The sequence below is a fragment of the Rhipicephalus sanguineus genome, chromosome 1 (genome assembly GCF_013339695.2).
Source record: "Rhipicephalus sanguineus isolate Rsan-2018 chromosome 1, BIME_Rsan_1.4, whole genome shotgun sequence".
NCBI lineage: Eukaryota > Metazoa > Arthropoda > Arachnida > Ixodida > Ixodidae > Rhipicephalus > Rhipicephalus sanguineus.
In genome coordinates this window covers 285,213,101-285,235,775 of record NC_051176.1, presented here as the reverse complement: position 1 = coordinate 285,235,775, position 22,675 = coordinate 285,213,101, and the positions used below count along the sequence as shown (strand labels likewise).

Below are 22,675 nucleotides of genomic sequence, written 5' to 3'. Positions count from 1 at the left end.
CGCGCGATCTTCAACCGCTGCTCGCCAGCGTGGTCCCGCCAGTGTTTACAGACCCTCGGGCGGCTCGTGCTCATGCCGGGTGCGACGGAACAATGCCAGTGAAGACCTTCCCGTGATAGGCCTCGTCAAGTAAAGCAGCTTTTCTCGTCAGTCGCCGAGAAGCCGACATCACCAACTTATACGCCCCGCAACCACGTACAGTTGGCTTCCTCCGATGTGAACTCGCGTCTCTTTTATTTTGCCATTGACCATAGCCCCCAGACTCGCTTACATAGATTTCATTGGCACCAGATCTCGTGAACGGCTGCACGTGGCGGATGTAGTATCAGTGGATCGCTGGCGGACATAGTGTCACATCGCTGGAGTATTGGTTCGCAGACTTCTTTTTGTACTTTTCTTCGAACAGGTGTCAAGCTGTCTGTCAAAAAGAAGAAAAAAAAAACATACATCAGTGTACAGCAAGCTTACCCGGACGGAAGGATGTTTGAGGTGTATGTCACTCGAGTTCATTAACATGGTTATCCCTGTGTGTCATTAGGCGACTGTCCCTCGCAGGGGCGTAGCCAGAAATTTTTTTCGGGGGGGGGGGTTCAACCATACTTTATGTATGTTCGTGCGTGCGTTTGTATGTGTGCATGCCTATATACGCAAGCAAAATTGAAAAATTTCGGGGGGGGGGTTTGAACCCCCCCAACCCCCCCCCCCCCTTGGCTACGCCCCTGGTCCCTCGTACTTCGTCTAGCTTTTTTTCCAGGTGGCTGTAACCGCTAACAAGCGCCTCCTGAAAACGCATGCCAACACGAAGTTATCTACATACGATTAGCATAACTGCAGGAGCATGTTATAGAGCGACATCTCTCACTGGTTCGTGATAACACTGGTAGCGACTAGTCCCCAACGTCTTTGCCTAAGATTCTCTTTTTAGAGCAACAAAGTTCTACTTTGGAGGTACTCGGCCAGTAGACCTTTGGAAATGTCGTTCAAGCTTTCATCGCGCTGCAATGCATCACATTATTATGCACAACTTACTATATCGTATATTAAATAATGGAGAAAGCAGCATCAACCTCTTCTCCTCACTGACCACTCTCATCTCATTGCTGACAGTATCTTGTAAGCTGTCGTTGCGTTTTTACCTCAAAGATAAACGCTTTCACATTACGTGGTATATGTGTACACATGAATCGACAGCACTTTTTCCTTGGCGCGACATTTAGCACATATGGTATTGGCGTCTATGCTGATCGTACTGGTGACAACGCTTTAAAGCCATCCACCGAACTTTTTTTTTCCTGCTTCAATAGCTGCTTGCTGAAGCACTGTGTTTTCCAGGGAAAAAACAAAGAAGCACTTGAAACATAAAACATGAGACCAGTCACGAATGCATGCTTATGCTAACGGAAAATGGTGTAGAAGCGCCGTGTTCTGTGGGCGGTCTATGGATGGTCATTCTGACCGAGAATAAGACACGGAAGCGGTGTTCTACTTGCGGCTTCGTGCGAGCTCAGTCACACGATCTCTCTAATATGCCGCATACGCCAGAACACCGGCGAACGGTGGCCTTCGCATTCCGTTCCTCGTCGGAAAGGATTCCGTAGGCCGTTTTGCGACTGGCCTTCTACAAGAGCCGATACAAGAGGCAACAGCGGAAGGAGAGTTTTGTGTTCGTCGCGCAAACGACACGGTACCGCCCGTATATATTAACAAATAATAAATAAAATTTCTTCATATATATATATATATATATATATATATATATATATCGATGCATCAGCACACCATCACTCTACCTATCAGATAGCGTTAATTCCTCGGTCAACACTGTTATGCATACTGGCACACGTGTTGTTGCTCGTGTGCGCAGCTATCCTTCACCTCTATAAAAGCGACCGTATTTTCTTCAATAAATTGAGTTGAAAGTCAGCGCTCTTTCCTATCTCTGTTTTCTTTCCTATATTGGCTACACTGAAGTACCTACGATATTTAGCTTTGTCGCTTCTATCAAGGAGCGTAACACATGACCTTGAGAAAATAGCCATCGTTGAATGGTTCCGCATGTTCCGTGAGTTCGCAAGGCGCGTCGCTTGCTTTGTAAGAGGGCAGTGTGGTTGACACGGGGCCAAATTTCAGCAACGATATCCCTCGTTCTCAGTGTATTCGCGAGCCACGTTACATGGCTGCTATTGCGTGCGAACATTGGCTTCATTACATCGCTGCGTCTAGACTGCATGCGTCGGCGTTAAGGGGTATTCAGATGGGGGAGATATGCTCGGGGGAGACGAGGGGATTGCGGATCACGTGACCGCGACGTCACGGATTAGCGAGTGGGCGTGACCCCCCCGCGCCTCCTCGGGGGAGACGGGGAGCTTTTCCCCGAAAGGACAAACAATCCCCCGGCGGTGGGGGATATGGAGGAATTTCGAGCTCTTGTTTGGCCACATTGTTGCACCTGCTCCTGCAAAGAGCGGCAGCGGGTGTACAGTCTACAGCTACATGGTCGTCTGCAGCTCGTCGTCAGAAGCTCGTCAAACGGGTGTTGCAAGCCACCAGAGTAGTCTAGTAACACTGGTCTCCCCCTCCGTTCGCCTCGTCTATACCTCGTCCGTGTGAGTAGGGGGCATTTGTGTAGAAGTCGCCACAAATGCCCCCCACTCACACGGACGGGGCGAACGGAGGGGGAGACCAGTGTTACCAGACTACTCCTGTGGCTTGTACCGCCCGTTTCACCAGCTGCTGACGACGATGACCCCAGCTACAGATGACCCCAACTGCAGACTGGACACCCACTGCCGCTCTCTGCAGGAGCAAGTGCAACAATGTGGCCAAACAAGAGCCAGAAATTCCGCCACATCCCCCACCGCCGGGGGATTGTTTGTCCTTTCGGGGAAAACGTCCCCGTCTCCTCCGAGGAGGCGCGGGGGGGTCACGCCCACTCGCTAATCCGTGACGTCGTGGTCACGTGATCCGCAACCCCCCCGTCTCCCCCGAGCATTCCTCCCCCGTCTGAATACCCCTTTATGGACAGCATTCCCCGACAAATTCATTCCTCCGTTGTTTTTCAACTGAAAGGCGCTGGTGAATACAAGTGCACCTTATTTGCCTCACATCTGGGCCGAAGTGTTCCGATTTCTCCATGCTTTATAGAACAGCGGATCACACAAGAACCGGTGCTTGATAATTATGTCTAAGGCAGTCGTTCCCGTTTCTCGATAACTATAAATACTTATCTTGCGCGCATATAAAGGAAGTGTTCTTCAGAGAGAGGTTGGTGCAATCATGATAATAGTTTCCATCTATACCACTGGCGTAAATCGCGGGGGGTGGGGGGGGGTGACACCCTTGTGTTCAGGCTGGGGGGGGGGGGGGGACAACCCTTGCATGGTCCCCCCTTGAGGTTTATTTTTCAAACACCATGTATTTTAATTGCTTGATAGTTATAGTGCAATCAACTTTTTTTGGTAACGCCTGTTTAGTTTGTATAATGCGTGTGCTCAATACCCTTCAGCTATGTGAGACTATTGAAATCGCAACTGCTGCTTGACCGCTTTCGGAGAAGACTCAATAGATGAATGCAATTACATGAGGTGGGAACCCATGCTCGTTTTTTAAAATTTTATGTCAAAGCATGATTTTAATATTTATATAAATAAAAACAAAATAGCCGCTATGGCAAGATGTGTGTTCCCCCTTGAGATTTAACTGGATTTACGCCACTGCTCTATACTCTCGACCTTCCCTTGTTTGATGACATTTTACGCATCTCAAATATTAGGTTGTTTTACCAGTGCCAGGTTACCGTATTGTCGTGGTCGGTACGACAATATTTTTAATCTGCAAGACTTGTATTAACTATTAGAATCATCTAATCATGTTACTGTACGCACCGAGCCATTCGCGCCGCTGAACTATTTTCGGATGTAATACCATAAACAATACAACACCCTGTTATTATCCTCTCAGCTAATCACACATTACCCGCCACGGTGGTCTAGTGGTTATGGTGCTTGACTGCTGACCCGAAGGTCGCGGAATCGAATTCCTGCCGCGGCGGCCGCATTTTTGAAGGCGGCGAAAATGCTTCAGGCCCGTGCACATTAAAGAACCCCAGGTGGTCGAAATTTCCCTGACAATCATATAGTTGTTTTGGGACGTTAAACCCCAACAATTATTATTAATCATACATACGTTCATTTCCAGCTGTGTAAAAGCAACCGCACTTGCTCACATGAGTAAATAGCCAACACCTTTCATTAATCTCCATTACGCCAAAGTTGACATACCGCTTGGAAAGAGTGTTAAACAACGGCTGTAGGAGAGGGAGGGCATATCCGGCATATTTACCATGCTCAAGTACAGTGCGGCGCATACATATGCCCCTGAAACTTAGACCGCTTGCCCTGACTCATTCTGCTCAAAAATGCTCCCGGCCGCCGCTGATTGCACGAAACATGCAGTAAGGCACCATTGAGTTCTTATGCTGTGGCTGTGGTTGGTGTTTTAATCGGGTCACGCATTAAGACACACCGTACGCACACTGAAACCTGGTGAAATCTATATACAATGCTCCAACTTTTTCAACGCGATGCTCATACGTGTAGGGGGAATTTTCAAGCGTCAAATGAGTATATTTCATTGTTGGCGGTAACGCATTACAAGTAACGGCGTTACCGCGGTAACGCGTTATTTTTTTTTCAGTAACTTAGTAACGTACTCGTTACTATTTCGGAACTGTAACGGGTAACGTACTTTCGTTACCATTTTTCGGTAACGTGAGGTGTCACGTTATCGTTACTTTGAATTCCAATTATCCTCGCAGTTTTACACAAAATTCAGTCGTCTTGTAGGAGCGCCTTTCTCAGACCTCGTCCTGGCGTTATTTTTTCGCGGCGGCAGACTGCTGTCGGCGCGCCAAGCGTGGACAAAGCGACCACGCACGGGGTCCTTTATTGTGCGGGCGAAATTGCAATGGGGGAGCAAATTGCCGAAGTTTATTAAATGGATAGTTTCGGCTACCTTGCTATCGAACTTCAAGTTCCTCGTAACCGTCAAAATCGAGCTGTCGAGACCTGCTCGGCTTGTGGACACCAAGACTTGGTGTGAGCTCCAGCGCAAAGGAGGATGACTTCTTCGGAAATGCCTTGTGAACGTAATCGACAACTGAAGATGGGCGACTGTCTCGGTACCTTTGATGCCGAATGGCATCGCCATGAGCGGGCTCAAGGAAAACTTTCCGCGCGTTCACAAGCTCTTCCTTAAACTGAATACAGGAGTACCACATAGTCCGTCCGTTGAGCTCATATTAAGCGTATATTCGCTAATACGCTAGTCAGGCTGTCCGACTAAATATTTGAAACACAGCTGTTGCTTATATTCAGCGGTGTGTAGTTACATGAGAAGACTGTCCCTGCAATACGTGCTACAAACTTTGTATTCAAAATTAGTTTTGCATCTTGCTATTTGCAACTGCGCCTACGTTTCTGGTTGCTGAACTCCTGAGCAAGCGAGGCTGACCTTGAACACTTTCATATACGCTGTCGCAATATTTGCGGCAATTATACAGGTCAAATAGTAAAAAAAATCTTGTTTATGTGCGGAAATAATTTTCCCCGGATTTATGCAAGCATTCCTTTATTGCTGCCAAAATTTCCGCATTTATTTTGGTAGTAGAAGCACGCCGACATAATTACTGCAAGTTTGTTCAGTGATGTTTTCATAGCGGAGAGCGTCGATGATGAAATCGGTCACTTTGTGTTTAATGACCCATTCCGAAAAATAGCTTCCCCATGTGCCACAGAGTTGGAAGCTATCACATGTAACTATACAGGCAACTTTAGGCGACTATAGTACTGCGAAGATACGGCAGATTTGTGCAAATTGTTCTCGTTTAACTAGTATTTCGGGTAAAATGTTTGTTCGGGTGACAACTTTAATGTGACATACAAATATGAGTTTTATAAAGTTGCTATTGTAGGTTCTAGAGGCTAGGACGCACTGATTAAGATTTATGACTATGGGGTAACGGCAGAAGTAACGTCCATTACTTTTTTTCGCTAACGGTAACGGTAACGCGTTAACTTTTTTTATGGGTAACGCAGGGCGGTAACGCGTTCCTTTTTCTTTAGCGTAACGAGTAACGTATATTCAGTTACTTTTTTTCGGTAACGCATACAACACTGGTATATTTAGGCTGGTTAGGTGCTGCAGAGCCGTCCAGTGCAGCAGCGGGTAATATGAGCATCGTGAGCCTATGCACTATGTAGCCGCGGCCGTGCACGTCGGCGGCGGGGCCTTTCCGGAGGGCGACACGGGCACATGCGCGTCATGTCGTCTAGCCGTGTCATCCGGCGCGCAATCTTGGCCGCGGCGTGGCTCGTTGTCGCCAATCAGGGCCTGAATACGGCCTCAATTGGACGCGACAAGCCCCGATTTCCAGCTCGCACCGTCACTGGCCAGGACGCTGTCCGCCGTTGACGGACCTGCTGCCGTTGCCGAAACGAGTCCGTGGGAATGGAAGGGAAGCCGTCCTGTGCTCAGGCACCAAATGGAGCGGAATTGCCACTGCACTTTGTCTCACTCAACCAGGGCAGTGCTTTGGTACTGCAGGAAGGTCAGCCTTGTGGGATCCCAACTCGCAGCGCCATTCGTGCGTCGGAATAGGTCGCCATTGGCCGCTTCGGGCTTCGTGATTGACCAGCCCCTGGGCGTCAGTTAATCATGACGCTCAGTATGGGCATGCGTTTAGCTTGCACAGAAATGCGCAAAGTTTAACTGAATGAGCCACAGCATCATCATGCACTATAATTTGTGATGCGCGAAACGGGACGCATTTCGTACGTCGTGGCCCGAATGACAGGATTGGACGGATCGTCGATTGAATGTACCAACCCGTCACGTATAGAGTCGGAATCACACTTGTCTAGAGCGGCCAGTCGGCGGCTTGAGCGGCCGGTTTTTGCAAAAATATGCAGACAGTGACGCCGTAATCTTAGTCATACTGCGTGCTAGGTCCTTGTAATTCAAGCATAAACGGAACCTTGTATAGCTAACGCGGGGCAGTAGCTGCGGGCGGCGCCAGCATCCACAGCCACGCGCTCGACCGTAGACAACTGTAACTCCGACTGTACTGCTGCAGCAATGAACCGGTTGAATCGACGACCCGTGCCGTCCTGTGAATTCCGGATTACGGTGCACCTTCTAGAAGGGCACGAATGGTGTATGCTCCATCTTCCGTGTAACCGCCAGAGGACATGTTACAATAATAAAAAGAAATCATAAAGGCGACAATAATGACTTCTTATATTTAGATTTATAATCCACTGGGCCCTCTTCGGCTTGCTAAAACATCCATACACACGCGCGTTTCGCTCCAGGTCATATCGGTCCCTGTGCCAGGGCTTGTGGTGAAGCACCATATACGTAAATATACGTAACAAAAACAATAATCAATAAAGAAAGAAAGAAGGAACACGTGCCACAGAAGTCAAAGGGAAAAAAAAAAACGAAACACATGCCGATATGCATAACAGGCGCGTCAGCTGGCTGGGCGCAGCGCACGCAGAGCGAGCACCTTAAATCTATAGATAAGCCATTCCCGCATGGCCAGGACGGATCATCCATAATTTATACACTTGATGAATAATATGATCCCGTATTTCACTTGTATTCATTTTCAAACCTTATCTGTGGTCTTATAGTGCCACACCACGCTGGTCGTGAACGGATGTCTCTTTTCGTGTGAGTCGAACAGTCATATGGCACATTACCAGCAGCAAAACATGACACTTCGGAGGCGTCAGTGACGGACGGTGGGGGGCAGGGCGCGCTCGCGCTCGCTCGCACGGCGGCACCCCCCTCCCATCTACCCGCGGGCCACATACCTTAGCAGTCCTAGGAGCTGCATTTTGCTCTGGACATGTAGTCTACGGCTGGAATAAACCTTGCGTAAACAAACTTGCAAATTTTGATCACAACAATGACAGTAATGCCTGGAACAGAAAAGCAGCCTTGTTGCAGTTACAAGTTTAAGCAGAGTAGCTTGTTACATTGGCTACAAATATGTAACGTCATGTTTGGTTACTGTAAGAAGCGTAATTAAGATGCCGCAAACGATCAATTTTTAAATGCGAAGCATTTCTTAGCGAACCTTCGGCAATTTGAGCGTTTCTATCTATCTATCTATCTATCTATCTATCTATCTATCTATCTATCTATCTATCTATCTATCTATCTATCTATCTATCTATCTATCTATCTATCTATCTATCTATCTATCTATCTATCTATCTATCTATCTATCTATCTATCTATCTATCTATCTATCTATCTATCTATCTATCTATCTATCTATCTATCTATCTATCTAGCCGCCTACGTCTGGGTGCTCTCATGATCGCCTCCTTAACTTGGTGTAGACCAAAATTGGCATTGGAGGGTAAGAAGACCTGCCGAATATGACTGTCGGGTCATGACATGAAGAACGTGAAGAACGTCGTCAAACCCTTTCCTCCAGACACGTGTGGCACATACCTGTTTACCATGGGCCGCGGTGTACGGGTATGCGCCGCAGGTGATTGACAGTTTATATCTACCCAGGAACGGCGAGAACAGACATTGGTAATTTAAATGCGAGAGCGTTAAGAAAAACCGACACCGGCAGCGTTGACCCGACGAATGGAAAGAATAAAAATTAGGATCCCAGCAGGAATCGAACCCAAGCATCCTGCGTGACAATCAGGTATTTTACCACAGAGCACGCCAGGTCTATAAACTGGTTTGAAAAAAAAACAGCCTATGCAGGCGTAATGTCGGTGCAGCGTCAATTGTGGTTGTGGTGCTGGCTATCTAATTTTACAAGAAAGCAATAAACACTACATATATACTCCTACGATGCAGCCGTCAAATCAGATTAACGTCTGTGGTTCCAATGTTGGCTCCGCTTTTATAGCAGTCTAACACATTACATTTGCATTCCCATGATTCAGCAAGCTGTATTGAAGCATTGCCCGACCATGGAGGAATACATTAACAAAAGCTACGTGAGATATTGTCATGATTGCACCATAAAGTGGCACTTAGTTTCGATAATACTGACGTATGTACTCTAACGTGATGGCTGACGTTACATCGCACCATAATACCCTTGAAACGCCAGTGCTGTCGGCGTGCCTGGTAAGCCCGATGTTCACACAGCTACTACACTTTCAAAAACACGTCGATCCACCTCGTAACGCTTGACTCAAAGCCATAAAATACAGCATAGAAGTACTCACTGACTACTTCGCATTAAACCGATTCCCACAATGCGTGGGATCTGCCTAATTTTATATGCTAGCAGGGTACTGGAACAAAAGTTTGTCGTTCCGTGCCGGTTTTGCGTCGGGACGAAATAGTAGTAGTAGTAGTAGTAGTAGTAGTAGTAGTAGTAGTAGTAGTAGTAGTAGTAGTAGTAGTAGTAGCAGTAGTAATAATAATAATAGTAATAATAATAATAATAATTCTCCGTAACGGTTCGAAACGACTTTATTTTTCTTTTTGCATCCATGGAAATTTCCAACCAAAATAAAAACGTAGCATTTATTTTACTCAAAAAATAGATTATTAACAAAGTTCAACGAATTGGCATTTGTTGCTGTTGTGGTAACCGCCGATTTTCAAGCGTGGTGCCAATGAAGATCATCACCGTCACCACCAAGGAACGCTCAGTGCGTCTCAACGTATAGGTTCAGTTCACTCACAATGGCTTGTTTGTCTTGGGGGACACAAAGAGTCCCAAGACAAACCAAGACTTGCCGCATGCAACAGCTTCGCTGCTGTAATCCCACAAATGGGCTTCGCCCTTCCCGAGAATTGGAGTGACGGGGCCTCCTCTGGGACTGGGTATTCATAACTAGCTTGGAACGTGAGCTGGCTGCGTTGGCCGGACTTAGTATGTAGAATTTTAGACCGATCAGAACACAACAATGGTTGCACGAGTGTTGACGTTCGGCCTTCTTGGTTATACATATTTCGGAACATAGCTTGCGGTTAAGTTGCTTCGCTGACAGTGACCTATCAGCTCAGTGGCGGATACAGAGGGGGGAGGGGGGTAAAGGCGATCCCCCCCCCCCCTCCCCAAGCCTGTGTCACAAGTGGACCGCTTATTAGTTACGTTTGGTGTGTAGTGCTCATCTCTTTCCTTCTTTAAATAAGCGCAAAGAACACTTTCGCTTGTCTGTGAGAACTCTCACAGTATAGTTGCTCCCTGACCCGCCGCGGTCGTCTCGAGCACCATCACCACTATATAGTGGTTATGGTGCTCGATTGTTTACCCGAAGGTCGCGGAATTGAATCCCGGCCGCGGCGGCCGCATTTCGATAGAGGCAAAATGCTAGAGGCCCGTATGCTTAGGTTTAGGTGCACGATAAAGAACCCCAGGTGGTCGAAATTTCCGAAGCTCTCCACTACGGCGTCTCTCATAATCATGTCGTGCTTTTGGAATATAAAACCCATTATATCAGTAGTATCCCCTAGTTTTACGCTACATAGTTAAATAAAACGTGGAAATTGCGGTTTTAATTGGGTTCAGCGCGAAAGAGTCAGATAAGCACGAAACCTGACACGCAATGGTAAGCGATATACTTGTGTATTTCAGACAACTTGCCGTTTTCGCTGGCCAGATTCTGCTGCGACGCGCCTTTTTTTCAAAATTCGTCACGTGAAGTTCCGGTCGGGCGTAACACGGCGGTGGCATTTCCTGCGCGCCCGGCGCGCTCAGTTTCCATATCGCATAAATGATGGCCTTCAATTTTGATCACTAATATCTCAAATTACGTGTATTTTTGGGGATTTCTAAAAAGTTGGTATGCCAAATTGTCACGTCCTACAATTTTTCCTTATGAACTGCCCTCAAATTATAATTACCAAGTTAACGAGTTATTGTTAATTGATCATTTCAATCTATCTTTAGTTGCGCCAAGGTATACTTCCGCCTCGACGTAGTTCGTGTGCGAAGACGACAGGCGCCTGACTGTCATATCATTTTTATTAAAAAATCCGTATTGTCTAAAAAAAACACACATTGTATTTAAATCACTACGAATTATTGTGGTAGACTTAGGGAGAGAAAAGCAGTTCAGGAAATGAACGGAGTTTAAGAGGAAAGTATAACGAATCCGATCTACTACACTATGGGTCATTCCACGCTGTTGTGCCAGAGCACCTGACCGAACGTGGAAGCAGGGATCAACCCCTGCCTGCTTTGTCTGCAATCCGGGGAAAACGGCGTCTTCACCCAGCCGGCCCCGTCAACTGACGACAGTCGTTCTTCAAAGCTGCCCAGCTATGGAAAGGCTGCTCAACTCCTGCGGTGTAAAGGAGGTTCAGCACCTGCGGCCTAAAAGAACATTGCTATCAGGCAACCAGTAGAGGAGGCAACCAGTAGAGGAGTTTTTTTTTTTTTTTTTTTTTTTGATGGCGTGCTGGCGTGCTGGCGTGCTCGCAGCAACGCATGGCGCGTATTGCAAATATTTGTGTGAAAATGTTCACGCAGTACATTTTCGTTTTTTGCCCGAGTGCGATTTGGCGGCTTAGGTTTTGAGCGTATACGTACCCGTCGGTGGTGTCGTGAATTAGTCTAATACCGGCGGCGTCAGCGTGAGTGCTCCAAGAACGGCAGGCCTAGTTTTTGACAGCCCCGTCGCGCCCCCCCCCCCCCCCCCCCTCGGGTGAGTCCTAACAGCGCTGACCGATCAAGGAGGATTGCTGCTGGCGTAGTGCGTTAAGCAGACACCGACATTGACGGTGCGGTAAACTGGAGAAAGCCTGAACATGGTAGTGACGGAGAGCAGGGAGGCGCCAGCGGGGAAGCGGCCGAGTAGCAGGAGAGCTCAGATACCCGGAACACGGAGAGAGGACACACCGGAAAAGCAGGAATCCACGGTGGTGGCATCGCAAAAGGAGGACTCGAGTGATGAGTGGGTGCAATGCGCAGGGTGTGAGATATGGGTGAAGTTGAGTGCGACACCTTTCGAGAATATTGAGGAGGCGAACGCGGCTGCAAGATATGACTGCACTCAGTGCGTCAAGTTGAGTATTATACAATCGGATGTCACACAGCGGTTGAAGGAAGCCAAAGAAGAATGGACGCTACGAGGAGAAAGGTTGGAAGAGAAAGTCACAGAACTCCAGCAGGCCAAAGCGGAATGGGCAACTCGAGCAGGAGAGTTGAAAGAAAAGGTCAGGGAGATCCAACAGGCCAAAGAAGAATGGGAAGCACGAGCAGCAGAGTTAGAAGCAAAGGTCACAGTGATACAACAGGGCTGCCAGAAGCAAGTGGCTGCACTTGAGAATCGACTTCAGGGTGAAGTTAGAAAACGGGAGGAAATGATGGCACAGATGAAACAACTGCAGATGTTGGTGGATGCAGGACTGCCAAAGGTGGGCCGAAAGGAGATGGGCACATCAGCCTCTGCAGCAGTAGCACAGGGAGTCTTAGAAGCAGAAGTTATAGAGGTCAGCCAGCAAGAGAACGCAGAACACTCAAAGGCACATCCAGAGCGAGGAGAAGGGGACCACAGTAATGACCGAATGGAGAGCACCCAGGACACAGAGTGGCAGGAAATAAAGAGAAAGAACAAGAAGAAAAAAGGGAGGACACCGCAGTCCCAGCACCAGGCAGACCAAACCGACAGTATGAGAGCTACACCAACGGGAGAAGCTGATGGCAGCAAAGACCAACGCAAGGTCATCATTGCAGGAGATGTGAATGCATACAAGCTGAAGCCCATGGCCTTAAACATAACCAACTGCGATAGTCGTGTTGTTTTCAACACAAAGGCAAGATCAACACTCAAGGAAGCATTAACGAGAGTAGAGACAGTCCTGCAGAGACACCAAAGCTGTCAATACTTGGTGGTACTGCACGCCGGCATGGTCGACCTTCAGGATGGCATGGAACCGCAGGAAAGCGCGAACTATTTGCGAGAGAGGATAAGACAATGGAGAACTGAGTACCCACAGAACCACTACCTCATATATGCGAATCCAGATTTTCATGCAGAAGAGGAAGAAAACAAGAGTCAGTGTTGGAATGAGCATGTGAAAGCGGCTTGTCAGGAGCTGGGCCCACAAGTTGAATTCGTCTGGGCAAAGGACACAACAGGGCAAAGGGCATACAAGAATGGGCACTACACGAAGGAAACAGCACAATGGTTGGGGAAGAAGCTTGGACACCGCATATGTGCTTTTTTAGGGATAACGTCACCAATGGTGGAAAGAAAGGCTCACCCGCAGGCATGGAGGAGAAGCCCACAGTCCAACAAACAGCTGATTACAGCACTGGGCGAGATCCTGAAACAGATGGGCAAATGCCCGTAGATGTAGAGACAAGGCAGCCCTCCACCTACCGACCTCCACATTTGCCGAGGATAGGAAAGCATGTAAATGGTCAGGATGTAACTTTGATGGTGGTGAATCGGAACAGAAAACAAAGACGTCGCAGGGGTCCTCGGCAGACTAGCCACAAGCAGGGTATGACTGCAGTTGGATTCCTCAATATGCAAGGAGGTCGAAGTGAAATAAAGTGGGAAGAACTCACCAAACAGATTATAGAGCACCAAGTGTCAGTCTTTGCTGTGACAGAGACGCACTTACGTGAGGAAGAAAGACCGCCAGTATGTCCAGGTCTGCGTTGGGAAGGCTGCAACAGACACAGCACTGAACGAAGGGGCGGCGGCATTGGAGTGATGTGGAATGAGGAGCAGCGATGGACACGGGTGCAAGTGGAATGTCAGGAACACATGTGGGTAACAGGAAGAATAGCTGGCAGTGAAGTGGCACTGGCAGTGGTCTATCTCTGGACAGGTGCCCAAGAAGATATCAACAATCACATATGCACATGCTTGAGAAAAGACATCCAGAAATTTAGACAGCGTTACGAAGTGATGATTGTGGGAGATTTTAATGGTCATATAGAGGATATGGATGGGAGGACAGATGCGAATGGAAAGCGCTTACTCACACTTGCTGCAACAGAGGGATTAGTACTAGTGAACACCTCCGAGAAATGCCATGGACAGATTACTTGGGCGAGACGGGACCAACACACTTGTATAGATTATGCGTTGGTGTCACCCAGAATTTTCCAGGCCTTGCGAAGAATGGAGGTGGATGAAGATGGATCAGGCAACCTCGGTAGTGACCATAATAGGATACGCCTGATCTTTGGTAGGGGTCATCGGTATGATGAACGACAGCATCGAGCAATGAAGCGAAGGCCAACGGATCAGGAATTGGAGGAAATGGCAGCAGAATTAGAAACAAGAGTACAGGAGGTGGACACATATGAGGCCCTTATAGAGGAGATGCAACGGGTGCTGAACCAAAAAACTACGAAATCTGTAAAACGATGGAGGGCTAAACAGTGGTGGACTCGGGAAATAGCAATAGCTATAAAGGCCAGACGTGAGGCGAACCGAATCCATCGACAAGCAAATAAAGATGGGGATGAGAAGATCATTGTCCAGGCATGGGATACTTACTTGTCCCTGAAAAAGGATGCAGCCAAGCTTGTACAACAAAGCATACACCGGGTCAATGTTCAGTTCATGCAGGAACTGAAGGCTGCAGGTCCACAGGCATCACAAAGATTCTGGCGGTACATTAAAGCAGGGCAAAGCAGGGAGAAGCAGCATGTACTACGTGCAACGCCGGAGGGACATAATATCGAAGGAATGGCATGCTTGCCCCTGCTGGAAGAATGGCTGTGTAATATACAGGGAAAAACTCAAGATAGCGGAGATGATGAAGAGGCTCAGCCAGTCATACTACCGACTGGGGAGACGAAACAGAAGGCAGAACTTCGAATAGCACCCACAGATAGAGAGCTTGACCGTGCAGCTGCTAGAATGGATGGTGGTACCGCAGCAGGGTGGGACGGCATCCCAATGAGTCTAGTGAAGGCCGCAGGTGAGGAAACACGCCAGACCTTTCGAGAGCTCCTCAAGAAAATTATGGTGAACTCTGAAATCCCAGAATCGTGGAAAGAGAGCAGGGTGATTCCTTTGTACAAGGGGTCAGGTGACAAAAGAGACCTGAAGAACTACAGACCCATTGCAGTGACACCAGTTTTGTACAGAATGTTTACACAGGTGGTCAGGGCAAGGTTACAACGATGGGCAGAGCTAACAGGTGTGCTGGGAGAGTTCCAGATGGGCTTTCGTACGGGCAGACGCATTGAAGATAATTTATTTATTTTGACACAATGCATCGAAATTGCCGAACAGAATCGGAGCCCATTATTGGTAGCTTTCCTGGACATATCGAAAGCATATGACTGTGTGCATCGGCCAGTGCTCTGGGATATTCTGCAACGGCTGGGTCTTGAGGAAGAGGACCTGGATATCCTCAGGGCACTGTATGAAGGGGTAACGGCCAGGGCGGACTGGGGGGGCCACATGACAGCATCTGTGAAGAGTAAGTGTGGACTTCGGCAAGGGTGTCCATTGTCGCCGCTGCTCTTCATGCTCTACATTGTAGGTTTATCCCAAAAGCTGGAAGCATCAGGGTGCGGGTACGCACTGCGGCACAAGGAGCAGGGGAGGGCAGTGACGACGAGGGTCCCAGCACTGATATACGCAGACGACATAGCTTTGCTGGCACACTCACCGGACGAGCTCCAGGCTTTGCTGGACATATGTGGGGACACGATGGCCACACTCCATCTGCGGTTCAACCCACAAAAGTGCGGCATCATGGTATGGGGGCCGAAGAACTATTCCGGGGAGGCATGGTCTCTACAAGGAAGCACCCTACAGTGCACGGACAGGGTGAAATACCTCGGAGTACACTTGAACACAGGGCCCAGATATCTTGAGCAGCACGAGCACGCACTGAGGATGAAGGCAACAAGATACCGGGGCATCTTGGGTAGGCAGACGTTGTGGGCCTTCAACAGGTACGAAGTGATGAGGGGGCTGTGGAAGATGGTAGCGGTACCGGGGCTGACGTATGGGAATGCGGTGCTGTGCATCTCATCCGGTACAAGAGAATTTCTGGAAAGACGTCAAAGAGAAGCCGGCCGAGTAGCCCTGGGCGTGCACCGACAGACACCTATTGAGGCGATACAGGGAGACATGGGGTGGTCCTCCTTCGTGGCTCGTGAGGCGGTGGCTAAGGCAACGTACGAGAAGCGTTTCATGCGCCTCCCCAGTGCCAATCTCGCGCGACAGGTGTGGGTGCACACCATCTTTGCCAGCTGCTCAACAAAGTGGGCACGTCGCACACGTAGCCTGCGGGACCGATATCACCTCCCCACTGTCTGTCTGGGATCCACGCAGGGCGATGTGAAGGTGGCAGTGCCAGCGGTCAGTACAAGGCAGCTGGTGCGGCAGCAGGAAAGGGAAGAGTGGATGAGAACGGCCGAAAAGAAGTCGTCTATGACTGTGTACATGATGGGGAAGGGAGACATTGCCAAGGAGGCCTTTTTCGACAATTCACGAGGAAGTGGTTTGTTGGCGGAGGCACGATCTGGCGTGCTACGTACTCGACACTGGAGGGCACACTATGTTGACGGGCAGCAGACTCAATGCATCCTTTGCAATGCAGCAGAGGAAACAATCGAACACATAGTCCTCCAGTGTCCGAAGATCCACCCACCCTCCGAGACAACATCGCTACAGACGGCACTCGGTTTTGTCGAGGGAGAAGACCAGCGTAAAGGCGCCAGAACACATGTGGAGCTAACCAAACAACGGTTGGAGCACTGGTGGCGGTATGGTGCGCCGCGGTGACTCTCGTGCCCATGTTTCCGGGAATGTCTTGGAGCCGCGATGCTCTGAAATACGTTTCTTTTTTTTTTTTTTTTTTTTCCCAGGCTACGCCGCGCATTGAGCGCAGGCGACCCGATTCAAAGGGTATAGCCAGATCGCCATCGCCATCGCCATCGCCATTGCGTGCTGTTGTGCCTGGGCATCTGCTTTCGGGCAACCAGGAGAGGAATCAGCACCTGTGTGCTGTGTGCCAGAGCATTGCTATCAGGCAACCAGGAGAGGAATCAGCACCTGTGTGCTGTGTGCCAGAGCATTGCTATCAGGTCACCAGGAGAGGAGTCAACACCTGGACTTCGGTCAACACCTGCGTGTTGCTCATGCCGGCGCATCCCAGTTCGGAGAAAGGTCGACACCTACGTGCCGGCGGACGGTCAACAGGACAATGGACGGCTAGAGGATTTAAGGCCGTGCCGGTCCGTCGATCGAGGGAGAAGGAGAACGACTCGAACGGAGTCGAACCAGCCGACGTGGTCGGGCTGGCAGTCATGTTGCCTGAGAGCCAAAATATGTAAATAGTCTGTATATAAAATCTTTTCCTTCTTCACCTTGGCCTTACTGACTAGTCCGAGCACGATACACACCCGTGTTCGCACCGGCCACGCAACCCGAGTCCCAACAGCGGTTCCAGAGGAGGGATGCAACGACGCGTATTCCCAGCAGCGAGCCTGAGGGACGACATCGGAACCTAAAGGTGGCGGTAGCGATGGGCCACGCTACCTCATTCCTAACAACGCCAACTGTCCCATTCGGGGCGCTCGACAAAAATGAATTTCTCTGAAAAAAGCTGAGAAAATTACACACTTATAGACATTAGTTCTACAGTATTTTCCCAAAATATTTTAAGCGCCAAAATTTTTCAGGCACGCGTGAGCGCCATTTGAACTTCTCGAAATGGTGGAAAACCAGGCACGAAAGAAAAATTCGCGGTAAACTTACCGTTTCATGCATTCATTCGAAACTTGCTTTTTTTGTGTTTTTAGAGCATCGCGCTTTCATTATAGGACAGTTGTTTATAGTAGCTTTACATTTTTCACTCCTTAGCGCGTAGGTGAAATTGAGTAAATTGCAGCATTTTCGGTAATTTTTTTACAAAAGACGATTCTAGGCCAAATACGTTCAATTATTTTTTATAGAACTCTCCATAGAGCGTACTATCTCCTAAAGTTTTTGTTTTGCCTGTGTGCGGCGTACAGGCTCTAAAATAAAATCCTGAACTTGGAGAAAACGCTACATTGGCCTATGTTAACGTCTGTATCACCCTAAGGTGGTCGAAGAAAAAATAAGCAGAAAAGCGCATACGATTAAGAATCATAACAACTTTGTCCACAGAAAGTTTAATCGAAGTAGCTTTTGTTTTAGTCAAGAAAAAATTTTTTGAAGTTTAGTCCCACCATTGCATTATTTTGCTATGGGGGCAATACAAACCGACTGAATTTACTGCATAAAAAAAGAGGTAGTTTATTAGTAGCACAAGGTTTTGAGTTCCTTTTGTCAGCAATTTATATTGTTTATTACATATCAAGGTGATAATAAACAGAGGCAAAAATATAACAATACCATTGGCTTAGATGCCAAAATTCCCCCAATAATGAATCGCGTTACTTATTGCATTGTTTACGCACACTGGAGGCGGAGGCGGCGGCGCCGGACAAATACGCCACAAAAATAGGCTGTTGTGATCTCATAAGAGCTGTAGAACAGTGCATGTTAGCAGACTGGCAAATTCTACTTTAACCAAAATCTGCTGCCTGCAACCATCCAAATAAGGATGTGAAAAATAGCTTGCCATATGCCGTCCGTAGTGTCGGGGAAGACGGACGGAATGAGTGAATACGCGGCGCATCGCCACATCGTACGCCCTTCGTTGCGGAATACACAGATGAACTCCGTTTGAATCCGCTATAAATGGCCACGCTCACGCCTCCTTTCTCCGGTTTACATGAACTTTCAGACTTAACTTTTTTTGACGCCAATTGATTCTCAGAGCGGCATGCAGTAAGTAACGCGATTCATTATTGGAGAATTTTGGCATCTAAGCCAATGGTATTGTTATAATTTTGCCTCTGTTTATTATCACCTTGATATGTAATAAACATTGTAAAGTACTAACAACAGGAACTGAAAACCCTCTGCTACTAATAAACTACCTCTCTTTTTATGCAGTAAATTCAGTCGGTTTGTATTGCCCCCATAGCAAAATAATGCAATGATGGGACTAAACTTCAAAAAAAAATTTCTTGATTAAAAAAAAAAACTACTTCGATTAAACTTTCTGTCGACAAAGTTATGATTCTCAATCGTATGCGCTTTTCTGCTTATTTTTCCTTGGACCACCTTAGGGTGCTACAGACGTCTCAACATAGGCCAATGTACACTCTTAAAAAAAGTTATAAATGGTTAGTAAATGCTTGCATTTACTAGTTTCGAGCGTATTTTACTACCTTCGCGAAATCTGTTTACTAGTCAGCAATTAGTAAAGGTCGTAAACTGCAGCCTTCACTAACCAGAAAGCTTACTTCGTGTTTTTAACTAAGTAACTACTAGCCACCCACGTTGCCAGATCTTTCGTAGATGCGCAGTATACTTTGCCGTAATCGTGACGGTCTTTAGCAAAATTTAAACAGACTTTAATTTTATTGAGTATACCTTGGAATTAAAGCTTCGTGCTACGTGATTGCACGCATATAACCAAATATAAGGGCACACGATAATGTGTAGAAAACATCAATTATTCTTCTAAATTTTATGGTTGCTAACCAGTACACGGTGTGCTATCCCAAAGTGGGAGCATAAATAGTCTTCAAGCCGATGCTAGAGTAGATATCGGCTACGTAAAAGTCTTGCTATTCTGTGTGTGCGCTTGCGTATGTTCTCATTCGTGATCAATTCATGCCTCTATGTATGTTGCTGTGATACGTTCTTACCATGGTAATTACATGAAGTAATTAGCGGCCATTAGTTAACGTACGAGGACAATGCCTCTTCGTTTTTTTTTTTAAATCCTTTAGGTACTTTTGTAATAGAATCATCTTGATATGGCAATGCACACGCACATATAAACAAAATAGGCGTAAACCTCTAATTGGCTAAATGCAGTAGAGTTAATACGGTTAGTAAGTTGCTAGCGCGGTCACTAACAGCTTAGTAATGGACTAGCCATTCAAGCTAGTACTATTCACTCATTAACTAGGTAGCAAGTTCCACTAACCTGCATTTTACTACCTTCACTAAGAGGCTAGTGTATTTTGTGACAAGTAAACGGTTAGTATTTAGTTAGTGAATATGTCGACCTTTTTTTCTAAGAGTGTAGTGTTTTCTCCAAGTTCAGGATTTTATTTTAGAGCCTGTGCGCCGCACACAGACAAAAAAAAAAAAAAAAAAAAAAACTTCAGGATATAGTACGTTTTATGGAGAGTTCTATAAAAATAATTGACGTGTTTGGCCTACAATCGTATTTTGTAAAAAAATACCCAAAAATGCTGCAATTTACTCAATTTCACCTACGCGCTAAGGAGTGAAAAATGTAAAGCTACTATAAACAACTGTCCTATAATGAAAGCGCGATGCTCTAAAAACACAAAAAAGCAAGTTTCGAATGAATGCATGAAACGGTAAATTTATCGCGATTTTTTATTTCGTGCCGGGTTTTCCACTATTTCGAGAAGTTCAAATGGCGCTCACGTGCCCGAAAAATTTTTGCCGCTCAAAATATTTTAGTAAAATACTGTAGAAATAATGTCTATGTGTGTGTAATTTTCTCAGATTTTTTCAGAGAAATTCATTTTTGTCGAGCGCCCAGAATGGGACAGTTGGCGTGGAAAGACCCCTATGCATAATATAAGGAAATGAGGCCCAGAAAAGGTCAGGCGAGTGTATACACGGCGCAAACGAACGAGAGTGGTCAATCAGCAAGTATATCTAAAGCTATCTTGCAGGCCCACAGACAGCGCTGCAGCGCAGGCTGTTGTGGCGCTCCTTTTCGCTGGCTTCCTCTTTATACGCGGATAAGTTCTGGCGGATGGCGTCCGTGGACAAAACGACGCGCAGAACAACAATTTTCGGCGAGCGGATATATACGTATATCGGTTTATGTGCAAAGTGCCTTAGCTCATGTGCCCCTTGCACCGCCGATGCCTCTTTCACAAGTGTGGCGATACTCGGCGGCGGCACTTCCCACCAATCGCTGTGCCCCTTTGTCATGCCTTTGTGTCGTGACGCAGAGATCGCGCTAGCGCTGTTATCAGTCGTTCGCTCGGAGGAAGAAGAGCGGCAATTGAAGGAGCGCCAAGGCGCATAGAAGCGCGAATGGGCGCGATAACGATGTGAACGGCTGCTGCCGCAGAACGTGCAGCCGCGGCCGGTGCTTCCTCCACAGCTGCGATGGCTTCCATCTACACGGTATAGTGGGAGGACTCTGTATATGTATTTTTTCCCTTTCCTTCGAGACCGATTGTCCGCTCCTTGAAGCGCGCTATCACTGGCGTCTCCTCTTGACTAATGCACAAAAGAACGGTGCATGACTGCCTGACAAGAGCCGTATATGTGCATCAGGCAGGAGCGTCATTAATCCATACTAGAAAATAAAATAAATGTTCTTCACTGTGTTTTTTTTATGGTAAAAGCTACGAGCGTAGCGACCACGGCGTTTCGTCAGAGGAGTTCCTCGGCATCGCCTTTATAGAGGTTGTCCCACGTAATTTCAGCTTACGGTTTAAAAATAAAAGGCGTGTCGGAAGCGAATTGAACAGAACGCACGTTATTCGCACTAGACTCTATAGTTACTCAGGCTTTATTTCTCCCCTTCCCTCAACTTTTTCATTTTTGGCTGAAGACCTAAAGTATGATTAAATTGTTTCCTATATACTTCTTACGTAGTCCTTTTCTTTTTTTGCGTTGCAAAGAAAGCCCGCGAAATGTGAAAAAAAAGTCACGTGACGGAGTGCTTTCGCACTGTTATCGTGCTGCTCCTAAGCGTGCGATATATACAGGGTGCCCCAGCTATCTTTAGCCAGAGTTTAAAAATATGCACTCACGAGTCACTGACGACGCGACCATGCATATTGCTGGCTGTTGCCTGTATAGTATGTCAGACAGTATTTTGTGTTCTGATTCATTGATTAATTAGGTCAATTTAATTAACTAACTTTTGAAGCAACGAAGCTGGGCAAAAAATTGCAATAAGAATGTTGTAGGTCGGTTTGCAAAACGTCCTATTAGACAGTTTCTAACGTTCTATCCATTATGTATTAGCAGAGGTATTAGTATTTTTCTGCTTACTACAGATGCCCGCGAAATACAAAAAATACCACGTGACATGCCCGCTTTCGCGGCTATGCGCGCCGTCATTCTAGTGCTGCCTAACGCTTCGCGTACAAATGATATGCTTCTCTCGCACCGCTTCGTGACAGCGATAAACAGACGCAGCGGTTATCGCGTATGCTGCCGCTAGCAAAACGAGTTCTTCGCACAGCCACCACCATCATCGCTGCCCTGTCGAGGCAGCACAACCGGGCAAATGTTACGGTCGTTCGCATGGGGAACGTTAGGGAGCACTAGAACCATCGCGCGCTCAGGCGCGCACAAGGAGGTGAACCTCCTTGGGCGCGCAAGCGGGGATGTCACGTGGTATTTTTTTTTTTTGCATTTCGCGGGCACCTGTAGTAAGCAGAAAAAGGCTAATACTTAGTAGATATAAACTTTCTAATCGGACGTTTTAAAACCAATCTACAACTTTCTCTTTGGATTTTTTTGCGCAGCTTCGTTGCTTCAAAAGTTAGTTAATTTAGTGGCCTAATCAAGCAATTAATCAGAACACAAAAAATTTTCTGACTTACTCCAGGCAATAGTCAGCAACATGCATTTGGCCGCGT

At 47.2% G+C, this 22,675-nt stretch overlaps 1 long non-coding RNA gene across 1 annotated transcript in view; it reads right to left on the bottom strand.

The window, feature by feature from the left end:
- Positions 1–215: 215 nt before the first annotated feature.
- The window catches only part of LOC119379174 (uncharacterized), a 31,707-nt gene continuing 9,247 nt past the window's right edge, over positions 216–22,675 (bottom strand). The window contains exon 3 of the long non-coding RNA XR_005181115.2: positions 216–418. This is a non-coding gene — a long non-coding RNA (uncharacterized LOC119379174). The remainder of the gene's footprint in view (positions 419–22,675) is intronic.